Below are 22,205 nucleotides of genomic sequence, written 5' to 3' on the forward strand. Positions count from 1 at the left end.
TGGTCCTCCCCTACTGTCTTCTGACCTGTGCTTTATAGAATGTAGGATCAGATAATCAGAGGGCTTGGAACTCAGAGTACTTTAACTTCAGTCATCATGTAGTCAATGTTTTAAAAATTTTTTTTAAAAAACACAAAATTTTGCACAGTGCTCCAGAACCCAAATGAGCCCTTCCAGATACATTTCTGCTAGACCTGTGGTGCGTAACCTGGGAAAACCGTCAGGTTGATGTGTGCGTTACAGACAGTGAAACCTGAGCCTGTGGACTTTCGGGGAGTCTGTGAACCTCTCATGCTGGCCATTCCATCTGGCTTTACTCAGTTCCCCTGCCGTTGGCCAACCTCCTCCCTTCCCACACAAACAGGAGGAAAGGCAGAGCAAGGTACAAAACTCCAAGATGGCTTCAGTCAACTTGCCCAGTGTCCCAGACCCTTGAACAGTCCACAAACACTGCCACAGAATGTATAAAACCTCTGTTTCCCTCAAAAACAGTTCTCTTCAGAAAGGTATGGACGTGCATATACACATTTTTCTACCAAGAATGTCCAAAACTTTTATCAAATTCTCTCAAAGGAGTTTGTGACACCCTCCCCAAGGGTTGAGAATGTTTTCCCTATGATTTGTGCCCCTAAAAGTCACATTTCCAGTTTTGAGTGTGAATTGCGAGGTTAACAATCACATCCACTTTCACTTTATCCTTTCAAGGCAAATGTAGCATATAATCCTGTGAGTGCCTGGGGTCCCAGCTTTGCTTGTAAAACAGCAATTGGGTTGTGGATTCTTTAGGTGGTTTCTACAGCTTTAGTTTTCAGGCTGAACTTTGAGCGGCGCTAGGTTCTTACCATCTGAGAGCGTAGATAGTTCAAATTGGTAAAATAACAGGTTTATTCATAATGGTCCAGACAAGTGTTCATTTACTTGCTTAATTCTGCTTTACTCCTAGCTTAAGGTTGACAGATTTAACAAACATAGGATGGTTTGGGGTGTGGCACAGTGGTAGAATATTTTCCTAGTGTGTTCAGGCCCTGAGTTCAATCCCCAGCACCAGAAAAACAAACAAGTACAAAAATGGGATATCTAGTTAATATTTATATTTCAGATAATTTTTTTTAGGTAAAGGGAAAAATGGGTTCACTTTGCAGATGTGGAAATAATCTTTCAACCCTAGAACTTTCACTGTAGAAATTATAAGAAGATTACTGTAAATGGTCACAGGATCTTTTTGAGATTACAGAAATGTTCCAAAGCTGGTTTGTAGTAGTGTTTGTAACTCTATGAATTACTCAGAATTTCTGCACACTTAAAATGGGTGAGCTTGATGATATATAAATTATACCTTGAGAATACTTTTTTAAAAATTAGGGTGTAGCTGTGCTTAATTTTCTTTTTCCTTTTTCCTTCTTCCTTTTTTTTGGTACTGGGGATCAAACTCAGTCGGGATCTTTTGCTTGCGAGGCCAGTGGCAGAACCCCTGAGCTAAATCCCTGGCCCTGCACTTAAGTTTCTATTCTGAGTTTCAAGCAATTTGAAAATACGATGAAAGTCATACATCTACTCCTTGTAATAAAGTACGTAAGTCCCTGGACCACTTTGTGGATCTACTCATGCTCTTCTCTGGTTGCTACCTCTCACCTCAACCAAGAGTCTATGCTATTAGAATCCTTTTCTTAATGTTGAGGGGAAGACTTATCTCTGGCCAAAGCTTGGGGTCGCTGTTTTCGGAAGTCTCTTCAATTACTGACAGTGAAGGTGACCTCTTCAGGCACCTGCCACCCCGGGGACTTTTAGCTCCACTTTTAGCTATCAAGCTGTGGGGAGGCAGGAGTTGTCTTGTGTTTGTAGAGCCTTGGGGTTTTGTTTTGTTTTGTTTTGTTTTGTTTCATTTTGCTTTAAGGAACAGAAGGACAGGTCTGTTCAGGCAGATTCATGTTTCCACCTTGACTGACCTCTTTGGTACGAACGAGGTGTTCCCGTGTCAGCATTACAGACTTAGTCAGGAGGCACCGCCCCCAAAACACACAGTACTGATTCTGAGGTTCTGGTACCAGCAGAAACTGGGAAGTGGACTGCTGTTCCATCTCTGCTGACGCACCCTGTAAGGGCAGGATGAGGCTCTGGGGGGGGGGGCTGCTACTCCCCGGAAGAGTGTGCTCCCAGAAAGTCATTCTTTATTAATTATGGTTGGGGGTTTACATCCCCCAGATTTAACGACTAACCTCTAGAGAGAACAGCTGTTTGTGCAGTTCACAAGAGCCGCTTTGAGTCTCTGCTAGAACCTCAGTTATTTTATATTAATGTTTGTTCTACATGTTAGCTCTTTACCAGAAGCAGCTCCAGTGGACCCACCCCCCCATTAAATGGAGAAGAGCCACGGCCCCTTAGAGGTCACTTTATTCTTACGCTTTCTCCTGTGGAAATGTGTCATTCCCCAAGTTCTCTGATTTCACTAGAACTACTGGAGAGGTTAGGGTGGCTGGAGAGTGAGGGACCAAAGAAGGAGGCAGCTGGAGAAGCCGGTGCTGGCTGCCTGAGACCAGAGAAGCAGCCGCGTCCCACCTCTAGCAATCTGGACGCCCTTACGCTTTTCCACCCTGCAGTACTAGAACCTCCAGGTAGACCATGGCAGAATCGGAACGCGTCCCTGCCAGCGAACCCCAGCGGAGCCCAACTTCACACACAAGACTGCACGGTGTCAGCGTTCAGAACCTCCAGGAATGCGAGAGCCTGTGCCTCGAAGCACAGATTTGGCAGCTGGGCTGCCCTCAGCCAGCTTCCTGAGACGGGACATCAGTTGTCCCCGTTAAGAGGTCAAGGCAATTCAGCTCTCTCCTTTCCAGCCTAACAGTGCAGGTGGGATTCAGTGATTTCTGGCTCCTCATTCTGATCCGTCCTGGAGGAAGGACTTCTGCCAGTGCACTCTGAGCTCCTGTGGGCACCAGGGGCCAAGTTCATGCCTCTCCTTGAAGAATGCTGTATAAACCCATTGATTTTGCATATTTAAGCGTCTTCACCCACGTTTATCCAGATAAGTGAAGTGTTACTTTTTTTAACCCACAGAGTAGGTGAGTTGGAAGCCTTTGCTAGAAGGATCCTCTCTGTTGAGCTCAAGCCCTTCATGTTTTTGGCTGGACCTGAATCTAGAAAACACAGCCATTGTTTTAAATTTCCATGTTCTTTTCTGTAAGTGTGAGAAGACAAATACCAGCTTTGGACTCAGTGTACAGATATCTTAGTGGTTTTTGTTTCTAATTTCTTCCTGTATATTCTTTTCTTCTCATTGGTCTTAAGGTAAAATTATTGCCATTTTATGCGTTTTTCCTCCGCCTTAGTCCTTAATGTGTCAGCAAATCTTAGTGGCTTTGTCAGTCGCATGTCTATAATCGCAGCACTCAGGAGGCTGAGTCAGGAAGATCTCCAAGAGTTCAGGGCCAGCCTGGGCTATGTAGTGATTGAAGGTCACCCTGAACTATGTAGCATAGGCCCTGTCTCAAACAGAACAGAACAAACAAGCAAACAAAAAAAAACCTTACTGATTTTGTAACTGTGGCAGTAACGTTACTATCTCGGGTGTTTTTTGTTTCGTTTTGTTGGTTGGTTGGTTTGCTGTCCTCATAGGATATTTTACATAGCTTTTGTAAAGTTCTAGAAAGTGGTGGTCCCCTTGCTTTCACATTTCAAGTAGAGGAAGGCATAATACTGAAAGGAATTGTGCTTTCAAAGTTTCTGTGAGAAAAACCCAATAAATACCCCAAACATTTTGTTAAAGTAGTGGTTCTCGGCACGGGATAATCCTGGTCCCTACCCTGGACATTTGGTGATGTCCTCAGATGTTGCTAATTGTCCCGTACGAAGGAAATGGGTGCTACTGGCCTCTGTAGGTAGAGGCCAGGATTACTCTCGTATATCCTATCGTACACAGGGCCGTCCCAACCACAAAAAAAGATCCACCCCCAAACTTCAATAATACCAGCATTGAAATTCCTACCATTAAAAGAACTCTAGTTCTCTTTTACTTTCTCTCAAGGACAAGGGGGAAAAAACAATGAGAAACAAAAAGCTCCATCTTAATGAATGCAAAATGTATTGAGTTCTTACATCCCAGTGGATAAAGGAGTTAAATACAAGGGGACCAGTGAACAGGGCGAAGGGCAAGGTTGAAGGAGGTCTTCTCAGCTGTAGCAGCTGTCTCAACTCTAAGAAGAGAGAACTTTGACAGAAGTAAAAGAATAAAAAGTTACAAGGATGTTTAGTTTGTGATAAAAATCATTTTGCAGATTAAAGCGCTTCCTCCCACCCATAAAATGGTACGTTCTTTAAATAACTCAAAAATTGGAGGCGTGTAACTGTTGCCAGCAGGAGGCAGGACTGCTGCTCACGGCCATGTTCAGTGACGCCCATCCTTGTAATCGGGTCTGCCCAGGATGTAGGCGGTGGCCCTTTTCCTATTTCCTCCGGCATGCTTTGGAACTAACCCACCTTCTCCATGCCCATACATACTCTCAGCATGAAACAGTTTGGGAGTGTGAGGGAATTGCTTCCTGGGACCAGTTTTTCTCCCCATATCTCAACTTTGTCTTTCGCTCCTTTGCTGGTGGCAAGATGGCTGCCAGCCACAGCAGCGTTTGTATCTTCTCACACAGAAGCGCAGTTAGGAAGAGCGATTGCCTTTCCCCAGGTACTCAGCAGAGCTTCGCTGTGTCTCACTGGCGTGGATGGGATCGTGTGCTCATCCCTGAAGCAAGCCTGGGGCTGGGGAAATGGTAGGAACAGATTGGCTGTGGCCTGGATGACAGCGTATCAGGGAGCTGCCCTGGAACTCCATGTGAAGGGATGGACTGAGAGTGAGACCAATATGTTACTGCCTCAAAGGGAAAGTTGGGGGTAAGATACCAAAAACAGGAGAAATGGATGGACTGTAGAACGCACACACATATGAACATTGTTCTTCTAAGAAGTGCAACTTGCTACTAAGAGGCAGCAGAAGACTTAGGCTCCGGTCCTAGCATTGCAGTTAACCAACCAGCTGCTTAACTTGAGATAACTTTGTAACTCTTCCTGCATCCTCTTTCTGGTCCACAACATGGACGTTACCATCGAGGAGGGTGTCAGTTATCTTAGGATATTAGAAGGATGTGCAAACCCATGATGCGGCAAACAGATTCTCTTCAGCTTCTAGAGCCTAGAAGAACCCAGACAAGCTACAACCCACCCAGCTAGACCATAGCGACCTTTGGAAGCCAGTGTCTAAATGTATCCTGATCCTCACTGCTGCAGGTCAGTATGGGAAATCTTATGAGGTCAATAATTGAGGTAATTGACTTGAAAAAGTCTCTGGTAAATGACATAATTGGTTTTAATTACATAATTACGACACTTAAAGTGTGGGGGTAAAAGGTTACTATTATATTTAGGAGTGAGACCCTCCCGTGAAGCAAGGGTGTTTAAGCCAGCGTGTCTTCACATTTCCCATTTTATTTTTTTGGAGGTGAGCCAGAGTAGGCTGGCCTTGGCCCTGGCAATTTGGGGATGATTAGCTGGCACGAGGTAGTGCTGGGCTTGCTCTTCCTATCATAGGAACCTTTGTCAAGAGATGGAAAGGGCTTCCATAAAGACCTCGCTGTGATCTGAAACTACTGAGCAGTGGGAACTCAACTGTCAGCAACCGAATCTGATTGGGCAGGGTAATTATATGATTGCCTCTGGTGTTTGCACATGCACAGGGATATTTTTATTGGAAAAAACCTAATTGCTTACTTACTTAGTGGAGGGAAAACCTAAACAAATTTGTGTTGTCGTAGGTTAAGAAGACATCCTTTCTTTGTCTCATAAATCACTGCCTGCTCTGCTTCTTAGAAGTGAGGGTTTTGTTTTGTTTTGTTTTTTGTACTCAGTCAGAGATGTTATTTCCAGGACCTGAGTTATGTGATAATATTAAAGCATATTTGGACATTTTTTAGACTGTGCATTTTCGGTGAAACAACCCTGTACTTACTGCCCTTTCTTAAACCATCCCTCACAGTGGTTTCTTTCATAAGGCACAGGCTGCTATCATTGTAGACAGCACTTAAATTGCTGGGACTTTCGCAGGTGTTTTGTTTGGTTTTGTTGTTTTGTTTCTCCCCATGTGAAGACCCTTGGCAGTATTGGCTTCCTCAGCTGTCTGGTTTCCCTTAATTGCATCGGGCAAGTTGGAGATATTGTGTCTGCGATGGCCTCTTAGACATAAAAAGCACCAAGGTTAAGAAACACAAAACGCTCCCTCTGCAGTTTCCCAGAGACATAGAGGGAATCAAAGGCAAAATGGGAGAACCAAAGGAAAGATGCCTTGGGGCCCTGGAATTGGTGATGCCAAATTATAGCCCTGCATCTTGTCTTCTGGCTGAGGGTGGTATCTCACCCCTGCTGCTGTTATACAGAATATAAATCACTGCAAATGGGTCTCGTTTACAGCCATTTGACTCCCCACTGTTGTTTCTTTCTCATTTCTAGTGCAAGCAGCTATTTTCTGAGTCTTTTCCCTTTCTGAGACCCTGCCAGTGAGGCCGAAACATGACTGGAGGGTGGGAATTGGAGGAGTTCCTTGTGATGAGGCCCGCGGACTCCAATTCTCCATGCTCTGGGTGGGGCAGGATTATGGGCTGGAGGATGACTGAGAACAAACAGATTCCAGCCCCTCAAACCATCTCTCTTCTGTTGTCTCAGGATCCGGCACATCCTGACCCACCCCAGCCCTCTCGGGCTAACTTCGGTGGGTGCTTAGGCTCACTGCTAAGTGTTCCTCCGGGCGCTTCCCCGACCCGCCCTGCAGTCTGAGCGGGCTTCCTTTGCTCTGTACTCCACAGCACCTTGTAGGCTCCCCTACCCACTGTCCTGTAATTGTTTGCCTGTCGTCTCCAGAACAGTCCAGAAGCTCCGTGAGGGCAGGGCTTGTGTTTACATGTCGCTCCCTTTTCTCCTTCCTGAGTCTGGCGCGGTGCTTGATTAGCATGTCCAGTGAATGAGTGAGGAAAGGAATGGCTGCCGAGTGTCCTAGAGAACTGTGTGTGCTGCCTAGGTTTCCCTGCCCTTGCTGTTAATACTGCTTTCTTGTTGCTTACCGTTTTCATTGCCCTAGATGATCCAGCTCTGTCGGAGGCACGTAGGCACAGCCAAATCTCATGCTGTACATTGATCACCTGTCCAACCTTTGCCTAGAGTGGGAGCCCCCAGTTCCTTCAAGAGATCCAACTTTACCTGTCTGTAAAGAAGAAGAGAGGAGGGAGACAGCAGGGAGGAGGAATCCGGTGGCAGTTTAACACCAGAGCAGGTCCAGTGTTTACTTTTACCCTTTTGGAGGTGGGTAACTGCGAATGTGGTGGGGTGCTGGGTTTCGGAGAGGTTCTGCGTGATAACCTTGGAGTTTGGAGCTCACTTGTACTTCACTTTCTGCTGGAGTGTAGGGTCGCTATTTTGTATTTAGTTCATAGGCAGACTCTGAAGATTAAGGGTCCGGGTTTGTCAACCACACAGAGCGAGCTGCTGCACCAGTTTCACAGAGGTTGTGCACAGTGCTCTTTGTGTCTTGCAACGTGGACTCAGAGGACGGTCTCTCATTGGTTACCATTTAATGACTATTACATTTATTATTTACTTGCCAAGGCCCATGGTTTCCAACAGTCTTTCTTGTTTTGATCCCATGGCTCCCTACCCCCACCCCATACTGGGGATTGAACCAAGGAGCGCTCATCACTGAACTACATCCTTAGTCCTTTTTATCTTTTAAGTTGCCCAACTTGGCCTTGACCTGTGATCCTCTTGCCTCACCTCACTCTCCCGAGTAGCTGGGATTATAGGCATTTGCACTGTGCCAGGGGATCCTGTGATTTTTAATATTTCGAATTCCTCCACTCCGAGCTGACCTGATAGACAGACGATGACAAACCTTTTAGAGCTTTCAATGATGACAAACAGCTTGCAGTGGCACGCAGGCCATAGGTTTGCCATCTCTGTGTTAGACTGTGAAATCCTTCGTAACTACTGAGTAGATGACACTTTATTTAGAATCACCGGTACACAGTCTTGGCATGTGTCTAACCAGTTTATTCCCCAAGCAGAACTTAACCCTATGACCTTATAGGCTTCAGGCAGGAGAGCCTCTTACCGATGCCCCAGGCTGCACCTGAGTCTGAACTGTCTTTTACCGATTGGCCTGCAGTGATGACTTCTGGGTAGATGAAGTTTGCATGTAGAAACTACAGCCTAGCATGTGCCGGGACAGAATAATGATGTTGGTCATGTGCTTCTAGTGTAGCAGTCTGTACCCACCTGTCCTAGATCTGAAGTGTATCCTCCTTGTATTGGTTCTGAGTCTCCCTGTACTTTGCATCCTTGAGTTGCATTTCTCCCTTTAGCATAATAGCTAAAATTAGACTTTTTAGAGGTTCCTTTCAGGAAAGAGTTTCAGTTCACTTTGTTTTATAGTAAGTGTGCTCACTGACACCGTACACTGTGAATCAAGTAGCCCCGGGCCATTGGGAGCTTTATTCCTGAGTTCTAAGGGAAAATTTAGTGAAAGTTTCAGTTTTGGAGGAGCACCAAGGGATGTCTCACCACCTCATGTAATAACTGCCTACACAAATAAATCACATACTTTCGCAGAAATAATCTTTGAATTACATTTAATTTAAAATTAAACTTGGCGGTGCGGTCTCTGAGTATCTCAGCTTGTCTAATCACGGTGATCTGTTTCCTTTTGAAGTAACAGCAGGTTAGTCTTTTTGTGATCCTTTTGCAATAGGAATAAATGATTGCCATTTTAAGTCGTACTCAAACAAGTCATTGCTGTGGTTGTTTTGTTGCAAAACTGTTTCGCCATGTCCCTACATTGATAGATTTACTCAACAAACAGATTTAAACACAGGTTCTCTTAGTGCAGCGCCTGTACCAATAACCCGAATCCCGGCACCACATGGAAAATGTAAATTCTCAGGCCTCACCCAGACCTGCTGAATCAGAAACTCTGAGTGGGGTCCAGGGACTTATGTCTGAGTGAGCCTGTGGTGTTCTGCTGCACAGAAAAGTCCGAGAGACATTGGTTTAAAGTTCTGCCAGTGGGTGATGTGGAGCTATTAAAGGTGAATAACTCCAGTCCTGCCATCCAGGAGCTTGTGACCTGATGGAGGGCAGAAGGCTTCGCTGGAGACAGTTAAGCAGAGCGATCTTTATAAAATGTAAATTACATCATGGGCTCACTTCCTAAACCCCTCCAGGCAGTGCCCTTTGTTCTTCTAATGACTCCAACTGCTTGACTAAGGCCTGCAAGGCCGGGCATGCTTGAGCCCCCACCTACCTTCCCAGCCCCATCTGGTGCTGTTCCCTTTCTCTCTCCATGCTCTGTCCCACTGCACCAGGCTTCTTTCTGAGCCCTCAGGATGCCCACTTAGTGTGGTGTCAGCAGGAGCATAGAAGAAGGGGAAGGTAGGCTAAAGGGTGGTAAAGGTTCGGTAATGGGCTTGGCCACTGAAGTGTTTTTTGCATGCAATAAAATATTTCTGAATTCCTGTCCTCATGGATTCATATATTGAGTTAGATAGAAGGATGACATGATAGAGTGATAAGCCTTGGTATTATTTGACTCATCTAATGGCATAGCCAAGACCGAAAAGACTTGCTGAATCATTAAGGATATATTACATAGTTTTGCTTCACCTTCGTGGCATGTGTTTTTATTGACTTCTGTCTCTGAGGGTTGGCTGGGCAGCTACAAGCGCTCGAGCACTCTGGGAACTGACTAAACATGCCTGGAGAGACCCGTGCGAAATTGTGTTGCCCTGCAACATTTGTGGAGTTGACAAGCGGCTATTGCTGTCCTCCTTAAGTTTTAGGAAAGATGGTAGCCCTGCCTGTGGGGTTTTGTCTTTTGTAAACTGTGAATGTCAATATGGATCTTTGAGATATTGGATGGATCAGGAAATGCAAGAATAAAGCAGCTGTTTGGATTTTTATGAAACGTGAAAATAGTGTTTCTCAAGGTTCTCTTCATAATGACAAAGGAGGGAATACTTTAACTGGAATTTTTTAAAAGTTATTGAATTTGAGGGCCGGGGATTTAGCTCAGCGGTTCGGTGGCCTGCCTTGCAAGCGCAAGGACCAGAGTTCAATCCCTGGTACCAAAAAAATAAATAAACAAATCAAATAAAAGTTATTGAATTTGAGGGCCGGGGATTTAGCTCAGCGGTTCGGTGGCCTGCCTTGCAAGCGCAAGGACCAGAGTTCAATCCCTGGTACCAAAAAAATAAATAAACAAATCAAATAAAAGTTATTGAATTTGAGGCAAAGGAGTTCTTAAATGTTTAGAACTCCTGGACCCAAGAATAAGGACAACAGCTTTTTTTTTTTTTTGGTTTTTGTTTTGTTTTGTTTTGTTCGTTTGTTTCTTTTTGGTTTTTCATCTTGGTTTTGTTTTGACTATCCCAGCTGTAATTTTCATAGTACCAGGCTGTTATTTTATAAATGTAACATCTCTGGTTTTGGAGATCGTTTGCTAATTAAAAAGCCTGTCTTTTGAAGCCTTCTGCAGAGGAGCAAAAGGTCAGCTTGGAAGTGCTAACAAGGAGAGGGAGATACGGTCTTGGGGGAAGTGCTCCTGCCAACCGCCCAGCTTCTTCTCACCTTGTAAATCCCTCCCAGTGAAGGGGGGAGGTCTCACACCCCTGAGCTCCATGTCTTTGAGACTACCCTTTCTACTGCTAAGACAAAGCTAGTCTGCCCTACTTGGTAAAAGGTGCCCATATGCACAAGACAGACAAGGTAAGCCCACAGCCTGGGCCGGCTTTCTGGAGTAACCATACTTCACATTTTGAAACATGGCCTGAAGGATACGTACAGAGAGCTTGGACAGGAGAGAGCCAGGATAGAGAATTCTTCTGGGACTGAGGGGTGAGGGAGGCACAAGGTCAGGAGTGTGAACCGAAAGGTCTGGATAGGTGTCTAGGTCGGCAGCGCGAGAGGGGAACAAAGGAGAGTCCCCAGGAAGCTGGAATCACTGCCTGTGCTAACTAGGATTCTGCCCACACAAGCTATCATGGCAGAGAACCTTCTGGAAAATAACCAAGTGGGCTGGAAACACTGCTGCATAGTGAACCCTAGAAGTAGAGTGCTTTCCCCACAGAGACTTTGATTTCTGCGTCTGCTAATAGTAGATGTACTGTGTCTGACCGTGACACCAGCATCTTAGCATGTATTTCTGTCTCTTTTGTGCTTTTTTTCAACTCTTGGTGCATCTTTCTGAGACAGTCCTTTTCAGAACAAAACCTCCTGCGGGCTCTTCACCTTTTCACAGAGAATGCTTCCCTGACTTTCTGGTGAGGGTTGTACCTCCTAAGAACTTACTCAGCTATGGCCAAAACTCCATGAGGGAGGAACTCGATTCCCCCTCTGCCTTCTCAACCCAGAGGCCTTTTTGCGTATGTCTCATATGTCATGCTGATCAGGACACAGTTGGAGGACAGGTTCTCTGTCCATCGTTTCTTGGTCCCTGGCTTGTTGACTTTGCACCCAGAAATTGTTGACAAATGAGGAAAGAGGTTCTGCAAATCCAAATGCCTTGGCAATGTGGAGATTCAATTTCAGGAATGAGATAAAAGACTTGCCTGATTCATTTATCCACCCACTCATCCAGAAACATCTCCTGAGGAACTTCTCTTTAACCATACTTTCAATCACAGTGCCTTGCTCGGGGGAGTCCATTGTCAATGCTGCTGATTGTAGAAGACATAGGACCTGAACTCGGGCTCCTGAATCCCTGGCCTTCCTATCCTGAAAGCCCCAGCTTTATACTCTCCACTGTTGAGGAGTGAAAGTGCAGGCTCTGTGTCTGGCAAAACTCTCCCACTTGTTTCCTAAATTCACGGCATGTGTGATATTTTAGAGCGGCTAAGGACAGCTTGCTTGTCTGCACACAGCCAAAGTGAGTATGAAATGACAGGGAGCAGGTAAAACCTTCTATGTGGTCTGAGTGGCCCTTTGAACAATTCGCAAACTAATGAGCAGGCCTTTGAAGCACCTCAGCTTTTATAAACTGAAGATAACCTGGTCTGCTTTGAGAAGGGGAAATTCTTTGATTGAAATGAAAGGTCTGTTGCTTCACCATGAAGTATTTGAGCCTGGGCTTTCAAATGAGCCTAAAAGTTCTACCCAAATGGCTTCTTCTTTTTGGGGGGGTCCACACAGAGTTCCTAAAACCTGAAAATACAACATACAATTCTGGCTTTCTGAATTTTCCGTGGAAAGCAATGAGCCCTGTTCCCCACAGAATTTTTCAAGCAGTACCTTTCACTCCAGCAGGCCTTCTCCAGTTTACCAGTCACCAGTGCTGGCCTTTGCAAACCTGGCTTGCTGCCCACATCTGGGTTCCCTCTCTGGTCCCCATGAACACAGAATGTGACTGTGGTTTGGCTCTACAGAGGAGGGCCATGTGGTAGGCTTATTGTGGTCAGCACCAAGCATGATGACACCCAGCTTTGCCCCTCCTACTTCCTGTCCAGATGCCACAGGACAGAACTCTGCATCATGATATCAATGGCTCAGCACCCATAAGACTCTCAGGGCACAGTTGGCCCAGGCTGTTGTGCCTTAGTGATTTTGACATAATCACTCTGGGTGAGGCCCTGAGGCCACATCCACAGAGACACCTTCCTTTGTGGCTCTCGACAGCCCACCTGTCCTTGGTACTCGTGTCCTGTACTCACAAGCACTTTTATATGCTTCCATTCCTCTTCCTGAATCCTGCTGAAGCATTGCAGGCCACTGTCATACATGTGGACTCAAAGGAGAGTACACGTGTTGAAGAGACTCTTCATAGAAAGGGTATGGCTAAGCACAGCAGCTTGAGGCAACAAGACTGCAAGTTCAAACCCAGTCTGGGCAACTTGGCAACTTAGTGAGACTCTGTCTCAAAAATTAAAAGAAAAAATATTTAGAAGAAAACTGGGCATAGTATGAAGCTCCTGGATCCAATCCCCGGTATTGGAAGGAAAAAAATAAAAAAAAGACAGAAAGAAAGGGGTACAAAGCAAGAGACAGAAACATTGTCCTGGGTTGAAATCACAGGTACTGGGCAGAGGGGAGGTAGAGTGAGGGTGGTGGACACATGCTTGTGTCTTCTCCTTGCTGGTGGAGAGGCCCTTCATGCCTGCTCTTTCCAGAGGCTACCTCATCCCTGCTCCTTGAAGGCACCTGTTGCTTTCTTACTAGATCCTTGTCATTTCTTCTCTGCATAAATAAGTCAGTAATTTTGCCAGACTATTTCTACTGTCTGCCTCCTTTCGATTTTTCCTGGTATTCACTAAGCCCTTTTAACCTGCTGCATATGTTTTGCAAATGCGTGTTTCCCATGTCCCTTCATTGATTGATTCATTCAGCAATGTCTGGAGCCATGTCTTGGCTATCACAGCTCAAGGTGTGTGGAGATGTAGTATCAGTACGAGGTTGGGCAGAGCCCAGGGACATTGCCAAGTGTTCAGCCACGCTGAGGGCAACTCCCACAGCAAAGAATGATCTGGCCCAAAGTGTTAATAGTGCTGCTGTTTAAAGACTCTGGCTTAAACGGAACAAATTCTGCATTTGACAACAGTTGTTCTTTACCTGGGGACTTTTAATCCTTTGGGAGGCCTCACACACACATAATCAGCCCTGGACCAGGACAGAGTGCCTTATAAATAAATGTGTGGCAAATTCCCTGATATGCCTATAGACATTTTTATGACCTTTTCTTTTTTTTGTACTGGGCATCGAAAGACTTTATTATGACTTCTAAAAATTGAAAACGTTGCCGAGTTAAAAACACCAGCATTGAAGAACATGACTGAGTCCCTGGTACCTCTTAATCATCAGCTGCTTTTCTGAATCAAAGGCTAAGAGAAATAAAATGAAACTTTAAGCGGGGGGGGGACTCTATAGAAATTTCTGATGTATAAAAAAGGTAAAGTTGGGCTGGGGATTTAACTCAGTGGTTCCTCCGCCTGCCTTGCAAGTGCAAGGTCCCAAGTTTGATCCCTGGTACCAATAAACAAACAAACAAACAAATAAATAGGGTAAAGTTGTGCTGCTCCTGTCTTTCATGACAAATCTGAAATTTCATTAGGCCGTTCTTCAGATGGGTACCTCTCCAAGGGAAAGTCCTAAGTGTGGATGGCTTCTCACCTGTGGCTACAGTGTCAGGGCAGAGCTGGCAAACAGATGCTGTGATGGAAACTTTCCACCCTAGAATATTCCCTTCTGAGGTAGGAGAAGGGCTAGGTCAGAGAAGAATGTCCCCAGCCAGTCTTCCCCTTTGTTAATTAATACCGCCATCTTGGCTGCCCCCACCCACCCCGGCAGCCTCATTACCTGAAACCTTCAGTAAAAAGACCATTTAACAAATACATCTGGCACTGGCGCGGAGTTTTCTAGCTGTACTTTAATAAGGAATGGATTTAATCAGATTTAAAGAAACATTAGTGCTCATTCAATAGAAGTGATACATTTCTGGAAAGGCTCTGGAAGACATTACCAAAGGCCAATTTCTTAAGCACAGCTGGCAAGGGAATGCAGAGTAACTGAGTTGGCTGTGCAAGGCCCTAAAATCTCAGTGACATTTATCAAGGTCATCGCGACCGATACTGTATTCCATATTCTAGGGCCATAACCTAGCAAGTCTTCATAGCAACCTATGATGTAAGCACTGATGTTATGAGCATTTCGTAGATGTGAAAGCTAGGTGTAGGCCAGTGAGCAACTTATATAAAGTCACACAGTGATTCCTCCTTCTTTGACTCTTGGGCACTGATGATTTAGATTTAACAAGCTATCCCCGTGCTTACCTGCTGCTGTTATGAGAAACGATTGAAGTCAGTTGTAAATAGATTTGGCAAAGGCTAGTATCTATATAGTAGTGATAGGAAAGGTTTGGAGAGCACGACATCTGCGAGTTGTGTCCTTTGTCTCATTTACAGCCTCCACAGGTCGGAGAAGGTGGTGCAGGTACCATGGAGGGGAGCAGAGTGATGCTCACAGGTGGGAAGCAAGCTCTTTCACTCCCAAGGTGTGGTTTAAGCAGGTGATGCGGTCTGTCCGTGTGTCAGATATCTCCTGGCACACACCAGAGGTGGAAGTTTAATCATTCATTTAGCAGCCATTTATTTGGCATCTGTTACCTACCGCAGACAGGGTGACAAAGCACCTCTCTTTCACGGGACTGTAAGGGATACTCCTCCTGTAAGGAGGGAGCCGTGTCCCTGCGAGGAGCCTGAGGCCTGCCCTGCAGGCCGGCAGCTCAGCCTGACACCAGCAGAGGTTTACTGAGCCAGGAGCCAGGCATTGCAAATACTTTACATTTCAGTGGCGGGAGGTAGGTGGGGAGTGAGCCAGTTCACAAATGGAATGATTTCAGGGACTAGTAAGTTATATGAAAAAAGTACAGTTGACTGACGTAAGATGGAGTGGGAATAAGAGGAGCTTCTGGAGGAAGGGTGGTCTAGAAAGTAAAACTGAGGAGCCCTGGGGACGTGAGCTGTTTTCTAGGCAGAGAGCAGGGTGGATTGGCTTTTATGTGTGAGGTTCTAAAATTTCATTATTTGATAGGAGGGAAATTCAGAAGCAGGTATGTACTACCACTTCTTGGGATTTGCTGGTTTTGGGGGAGCTACTGGGGATCAAACTCAGGACCTTGCACTGGCGAGGCAGGTGACGGAAACACTGAGCCAAACGCCCAGCCCCTTGCTGGTATTTTTTGATGTTCAGTCTTTTGTAAATATTTCTGTGTACTTGAAGAAAATACTTATTCTGTCTTCAGGTGGCTGTTCTTTGTGCATGCTTTAGGTGAAGCTTACATATTATATCAATGAAATCTGACGGTTAATATTTTCCCTGTTAACTGCTCAGTTTCCAAGAGATAAGAATTAAAACCTTCCCGATGGTTGTGGATTTGGTCAATTCTTAGTTATTCTTTCAATTTTTGTTTGCTGTATCTCTAGGATATGCTGTTGTAACTGTATAAAATTTTGCCATCCAATGTTACAGCACCTTGTGATTTGTTCTTATGTTTAATTAATACCCCTTTATCCCTATGAATGCTTTTATCTATTTTTTATCTGATAATATTGCTGAAGCAACATCATTTTGATTTTTATGTGTGAGTTTATATTTTTTCATTCTTATAAAGTTTAAGTTGTGTGTCACCGGTCCGCTTTTATGAGCAACATAAAGCTGAATTTTTAAAATGCAACTTCAGGGTCTTTTAATGGATTAACCTAAGCTATTTCCATTTACCATAACTAACCTATGTGGACTTAACTATCTTATTGTGTATATTATAGTGTGGGAATTTCTTTTCTTTCTTTCCTTTTCTCTCCTTTTCTGCCCTATTTGAGTTGACTGTGTTTTTTTCTGTTTTTCCCCTCTACTGGATTCAGAGTTACATATTCTATTTCTCTTCTTTTAGTGGTTTAAGATAATATCTAGAGCAGAATTTGGCAAACACTCAGGAGCTCTTAATGCATCACGTTAGGTAAGTTTAAAGGCTTTCTCTAATATTCTAGTTCCCCAGTGGTTGAGTCTTTACTGGTGTAAGGTGTAAATGAAAGTGCAAAGTGTGGTGACCGTGATGATTTTATCTGGAAGTATGGATTTCCAACAGGCCTTTGCCAAGACCCGTGCCCTCTTGCCTGAGGCTGCAGGTTAATTGACAAACTGCCTAGCTCCCATGGGTAATGGGTACCATGGCGGCTTTTGAGCAAAGAGTCATTTGATTTCTTCTGTTGCCCTTTCCTTTGTCTACATTTGAGCTCTTGTAAGTGATGATAAATGTTAAATAGCTCCTGTAAAACTGTTGAATTGTCAATTTTTAAACTGCATAAAACACTGACATTTTCATTAGATCCCAGCCCTGAGGAATGTCCGGCTTTCATCATAACAGATTTGTTTACTTCTGCGGACAGTCTTAATGTGCTGCCTATGGAAGAAATCTTTCTGTCACCTGCTCTTAAATGGGAAAGTCTTTGTTCAGCCAGAGAGTTTTAGAAGAAGATTTACAAGAGGGCTTTTTCACCTCCCCTCTCTCCCCCACTGTTTCCCAAAGGGGTAAGGGATGAGAATAGAATCTTTGAAGAGGTTTGGTACAGGATAAGAAAAATCTCAACCTAAAATAATCTTGAAAAGTCCATTAGGAGACTAAATGTTGAAGAGACATGATTAAACCACTATTTGGTTTCAGTGTGTTCTTTAAAGATAAGTAAGTCATGGCTATATCTTTTGACTCAATCTTTTTGTTGACGTTTCAAGAGATATCTTGATTTTGGATCGATAAAATCTTGTGTGTTAGTAGAGAAAATACTTTTTACTGCCAGTCTTTCTAACTAAACGGGAGTAGAGAGGAGTTTTATCTTCTGGTTGTTGCATTAGATTTTCAGCATTTTTTTTTCCAGACGATGACAAATTACTTATAAGCAAATGTGGAATCATCTCAATTTAACAATCTGGAAAATGTGTGCTGAAAGACAGATATCTCAGTATGACCAGGGCTGGGGATGTGAACTTTTCTGGCATCAACATGTTTGAAACTTATGGCAAGACTTTTTGCTTATTTTTAAGGGCCTCCCTCTTCTGTAGCAGGTTGTTGTCTGTGTCGTTGGCTGGTCTGCCTACTTTCACATTCCGAGAGAGGCGTCTGGCATGGGGAAGCGAGGTCTGTAGTACATATATTCTGAGTTGAGATCATCTTGTCCATGCAGTCAGAAAGGAGTTAGTGAACTTCTCTGAGTTTTCGTTTTTCTCATCTGTAAACCTGAAATAGGAAACCAACTCTTCAGCGCTGATGTGTACATTTACGTGGGATGCTCTCTGTGAACTGCACAGCATAGAACTTGGTCCATCATAGGGGACTGGTGGATTTTGATGATGCTGCTGAAGGCGGCGATAGGATAATGGCAGTGAAACAGATGAAGATAACAGGAAGTGGGTGGTAGTGAAAAGAACGTTGATAATTGTATTGATGTGATAGTAGGGTTGGTGATAGCTGAGTGTTTTAAAAAGCTGAGACAGATTACCGTGTAATCAAAGAACTTGAGAAAACACAGGATTATCTATTACTACCTGCTCTACAGTCCCCAGCCTCCTGTTTGTTACTTCTAGTCATGAGAAGGCCCTGTCCTAGCAAAATTCCATTACAGATGGGAAAACACAGAATCCCTGTTTATGCATGCAGTTGTATTTCTGGCCTGGATTGGTTTTAGAGACAGCTAAAAAGTGTTATTGTGTATCATTTAATCATATGGACAACTTTCTGGCCTTGATAGTCCAGTTAGAAAAAGTGGAGCTGAGGGAATCACTTCCTTCCACTCATTTAATTCTGAATTGCGCCCTGTGGTCATTTCTCCTCACATTGTCCTAAGAGAGGTAGAAAAAAAAAAAAATAAAGACTCAGGAGATCTCTGATGCTCTAGATGAGAGCACATGCAAGTTGGATCTCCTAGCCTGGCCTACAGTCACTCTTACCCTCCGCCCAGCTCATTAAGGGTTCATAAATATGTATGACCTGACATAACTATAATTACGATCAGTGAATTCTGGAGCCCCAAGATGACTCAGCAGCCCGTCGATCATTCCCATCAGTCACACCTAGAGATTCAGGGGAGGCACTGGGGCTGAGGCGCATAGGTTTTAAATTCCAAAAGCCTGACTTATCTATGCACTGCTGCTGTTGCTGTTTCGGTGCACAGGGCCTTTACTTTTCTGTCACCTCAGTACCTTTTGCTGTCTGTGCTTCATCTGTTGTTACCCTGAGCACACTTTCCTGTGCTCTTCAGTAATTGTAGCTGCTTGCTACTGGGTGTGCATGTGCCAGTTCTTTCCTCGTTGTACCCAAGAGCCTGGACTAGAGCAGCCGGTTCCCTGGTAACATTGCTTCTGTGGCCCTGGCATTTAGGAGATCCGTCTCCTGAACATTTCTCTGTCATCTCTTCGCTGATTCTTCTATAGTCACTTGGATACACCAGTGTGGAATTCACAGAAAACAGTTCAGGGAAAAGAAGAGGCCAACAACCAGGATGGGTCAGAATCTGACTGCAGTATCACTGGGCAGAGACAGGAGATGGCACCAGATAGAGGAGAGAGTTTGCAGAGTAAGACTAAAGGTGGACACAAAGAAATCTGGGCAAGACCATTGCTTTGAAGGGGAAAAGGTGTGTGTTTCTATATCCCCCCTGTCCTGGCCCTGGGGCCTCTTCCTGGCATCTTTGGTGCATTGTACGCACCCTGGAATCCTACAGATAGCCCTTCTGTGTTCCTGGCATTCCGGGGACCCTCCCTTCTCCACCCCCCATGGCAGTCCTGCTCTTGGTTGGTTACATTTTCCCACAGAAATGTACCAAGGATGGTTGCTGAGGTGCAGCCTGTCATCCTACTGAGACCTTAGTGTGCCTGACAGCCAACTGAAAGGAGCTCTGGGGTAAGAATGATAGCTGTGGAGTTGAGTGCCCTGTTACATGGGTTATCATGTCTTACTTGCTTGCCTATATATCACTAACAAGTTATCCAGAACCTTCCACGTGATAGGCACACAGAATTTTCAGTGAATGAGTGGCGAGAGATAGGAAAATGTTTGAACACTTTGACAGTCTATGCAAATGCAAGGGTCCAATTTCCTGTGTACATTTTAACAGGTACATTGTCAGTGTATGGAGTGACTCTAACCGTAGAATGTCAGCTGCCACCGGTGGGCAAGTGAAGGGAGACACGAGCAGCAGAGCTGGGTGGGAGCTTGCCAGAGCAGCTCTGATTTAAGTACCGGGGTGTCTGCACCTCTTCGTTGGGCTTTTAGATGAATGAGCTCCTTTCCCTTCAGTAATCTGATCCAGTGCGACTTAGTCATTTTTCATTCCAGCTGATGAAAAAATGTGCTCTGTCCTTGTAGACAAGACACGGAGGTCCTGGTAAGGCCAGGAGAAATGAAAAATGGGTACCAGATAAAGAAGCAGAGCCCAGTGCTCACCACGCACTCCCCTCTCCCCGCAGCTCTGTCTTTCTCTAGCTTTTCCTATGACTCTACCAGCATGAAGAAAATCAGTTGCCAACCAAATCCCAGGAAGTAAAAGAAAAACATCTGCTCCCAAGGAGAGGGCAGGAAGCGGGTGGAAGCCTCCATCCAGGCTAAAGGCATGGGCCTGGAAGGTGTGGAGTCCAGAAGGCTGTTTATTTTAAAAAAAAAAAAAGTTACTGTTCAGGTACTTGTCAATACATGAGGAAAAAAAATACGGAATGAGCAAAGCTTGTGCGCAGACACAGGGACAGGTCCAGAGTGGCCGGGGCTACTACGTGAGCAAACATAGCCCCTGCTTACACAGGACCCACCTGTGAGCTCAGAAGCTTCCGGAAGATTGTCCCAGCCACCCTTCCCATGTTGCTCGGTCACCTGAATCCCAGCTCCTTCCCTTCCCCACACATTGGGACAAACCGAGGAAGCCTCACCTGGCATTTCTGGCCGACAGCCTGCATGGTTGAAGAGATGCCCCTTAGAAAGCCCGCTTTGGGCTGACGTCTTCTGGAGCACTGCTCTTTGCCACACATCCTGAGGAAAAGACCTCTGAGACCTGTCAGTCACTTTCTTCCAGAAGGTATGTGCCAGCGGATTAGATAGATGTAACTGTTTTTAAAATCTGCCTCGGCCACTTCTATACCATGTGACCTTCCCCTCAGCAGGCTTCTCTGAGTTTCGTTGGCAAAATGGGATAAATGTGATCTACCTCCTACAGTGAAGTAAGCAGGAGGGTAATGTGGGTGAAGTGTCTAACAGGAGATTTGAACCAGTGACTGGCAGTGAACCTGGCTGGAGAGACTCCCAGGACCATACTAAAGTGGCTCTTTGCTTATTCTCCTTGCGGGTGTTTGGTACAGAACCATATACACGCTAAGGTTTCAGTGGTCATTCTTTCTGCCCTTAGCTCAAGGTCTACATCTGGAAAACAAAGTTTGTGACTTGACTTACGTTCATTTGGACCAGCTTTAGGGTTCCACTCCAGCCCTGACTCCTGAGGACTGCTCGGTGCTGTCTGTACCCCGGCCCTTGCTTCTGATCACAATGCTGCGTCCCCCAAAGGTGGAAGCAGGAGGGTGCACAGCGATATAATGGCGCCCCAAGTAAGAGAAGAGATAACAGACAAAAATGAGAAAAAATAGTCTTCAGTACTTCCCAACTGCTCCATAATGAGCATTTACTTTAAAATTTTTGTTTGAAAAAATACTAAACAAACACAAGGAAAAATCAACCACAAGTCAATCCCGTAAGCTTTCCACAGACGCAAAATAAGAAGCTAGTGTCATGCACGCCCCTCCTCTTGGCAGTTTGGCCACAACCCCAGATGTCTCAGCTGTTGAAAGCTGGATGTGCACCCTTCCCAGTTATTCTCCTGAGCTTAGACCGCATATCCATGTGCTCATGGGTACACACGTGTGTGTGCTGTTTCTGCAGGACCGCGGCCTGCCATTTGCATCCTGGGCTTGCTGCAGTCCACTGTGTGCTTCAGCTTTCAGGCCGTATGCCTAGCTCTGCCCCCGCTTTTTACTGTGCTCGCGGCGGTTTCCTTTCTAGAAACCGCACTGACTCAGTTTACCCCTCTGCCAGGCATTAGGCTGTGCCTGCTTCTTGGTAGAGAGAAAGGTGCAGGGAACATCATTTCCATTTTGCTGTATTTTCTGATGCTTTTAATTTTGTGGAATCAACTCTCTAAGGTCTTACTTCTGAGCTGGGGGGTGTGTTCTGTTTAAATTTTCATAAAGCCTTCCCAAGTAGCTCCTGCAGTGTTTCAAGCCCTGTAAGCACCCACCGGCAGGATGGGAGAGTGCAGGTTTCCCCCCATGACCTGAGCAGCGTCGCCTGTCATCAGTCTTAACTGCTAGTCTGATGCGCAGAAATTTGTCTCATTCTGTTTTAATATTTATTTTGCTTACCTAGACTTAGCCGACTTTATTTTGTACATTGGTTATTTTTGTCCTGAGAATGTCTGTTTGTATCTGTGACCAGTTTTTTGGAGGGAAGTTGTTGTCTCTTTTTTTCTCAGTGTCTTGTTTTATAAGTTTTTAAAAATATAGTGATGTTGTAGAATGCAGGACTTCTTGAGGCTGTTGGGAGAACGAGGATTTCACCAGGCAGAGATAGGTGAGGGAGAAGTGTTCATAACCCTTCAGGGTGCCCT

The 22,205-nt window shown here is 45.0% G+C and overlaps 1 protein-coding gene across 17 annotated transcripts in view; it reads left to right on the top strand.

Annotated features, from left to right (window-relative positions):
* The window catches only part of Erc2 (ELKS/RAB6-interacting/CAST family member 2), a 932,060-nt gene that overhangs the window by 827,297 nt on the left and 82,558 nt on the right, over positions 1-22,205 (top strand). For 2 of the 17 annotated variants that reach the window (XR_004514630.1, XR_004514631.1), the window contains one exon: positions 7,115-7,306. The exons of 14 other annotated variants lie outside the window; for them this stretch is intronic. The gene's annotated coding sequence lies outside the window, so the exon portion shown is untranslated. Of the gene's footprint in view, positions 1-7,114; positions 7,322-22,205 lie in introns of those variants that run through there. One more of the 17 variants, XM_033756877.1, reaches the window with a different exon arrangement.

The sequence above is a fragment of the Fukomys damarensis genome, unplaced genomic scaffold (genome assembly GCF_012274545.1).
Source record: "Fukomys damarensis isolate Sample0158 unplaced genomic scaffold, DMR_v1.0_HiC HiC_scaffold_28, whole genome shotgun sequence".
In the NCBI taxonomy this organism is placed as follows: Eukaryota; Metazoa; Chordata; class Mammalia; order Rodentia; family Bathyergidae; genus Fukomys; species Fukomys damarensis.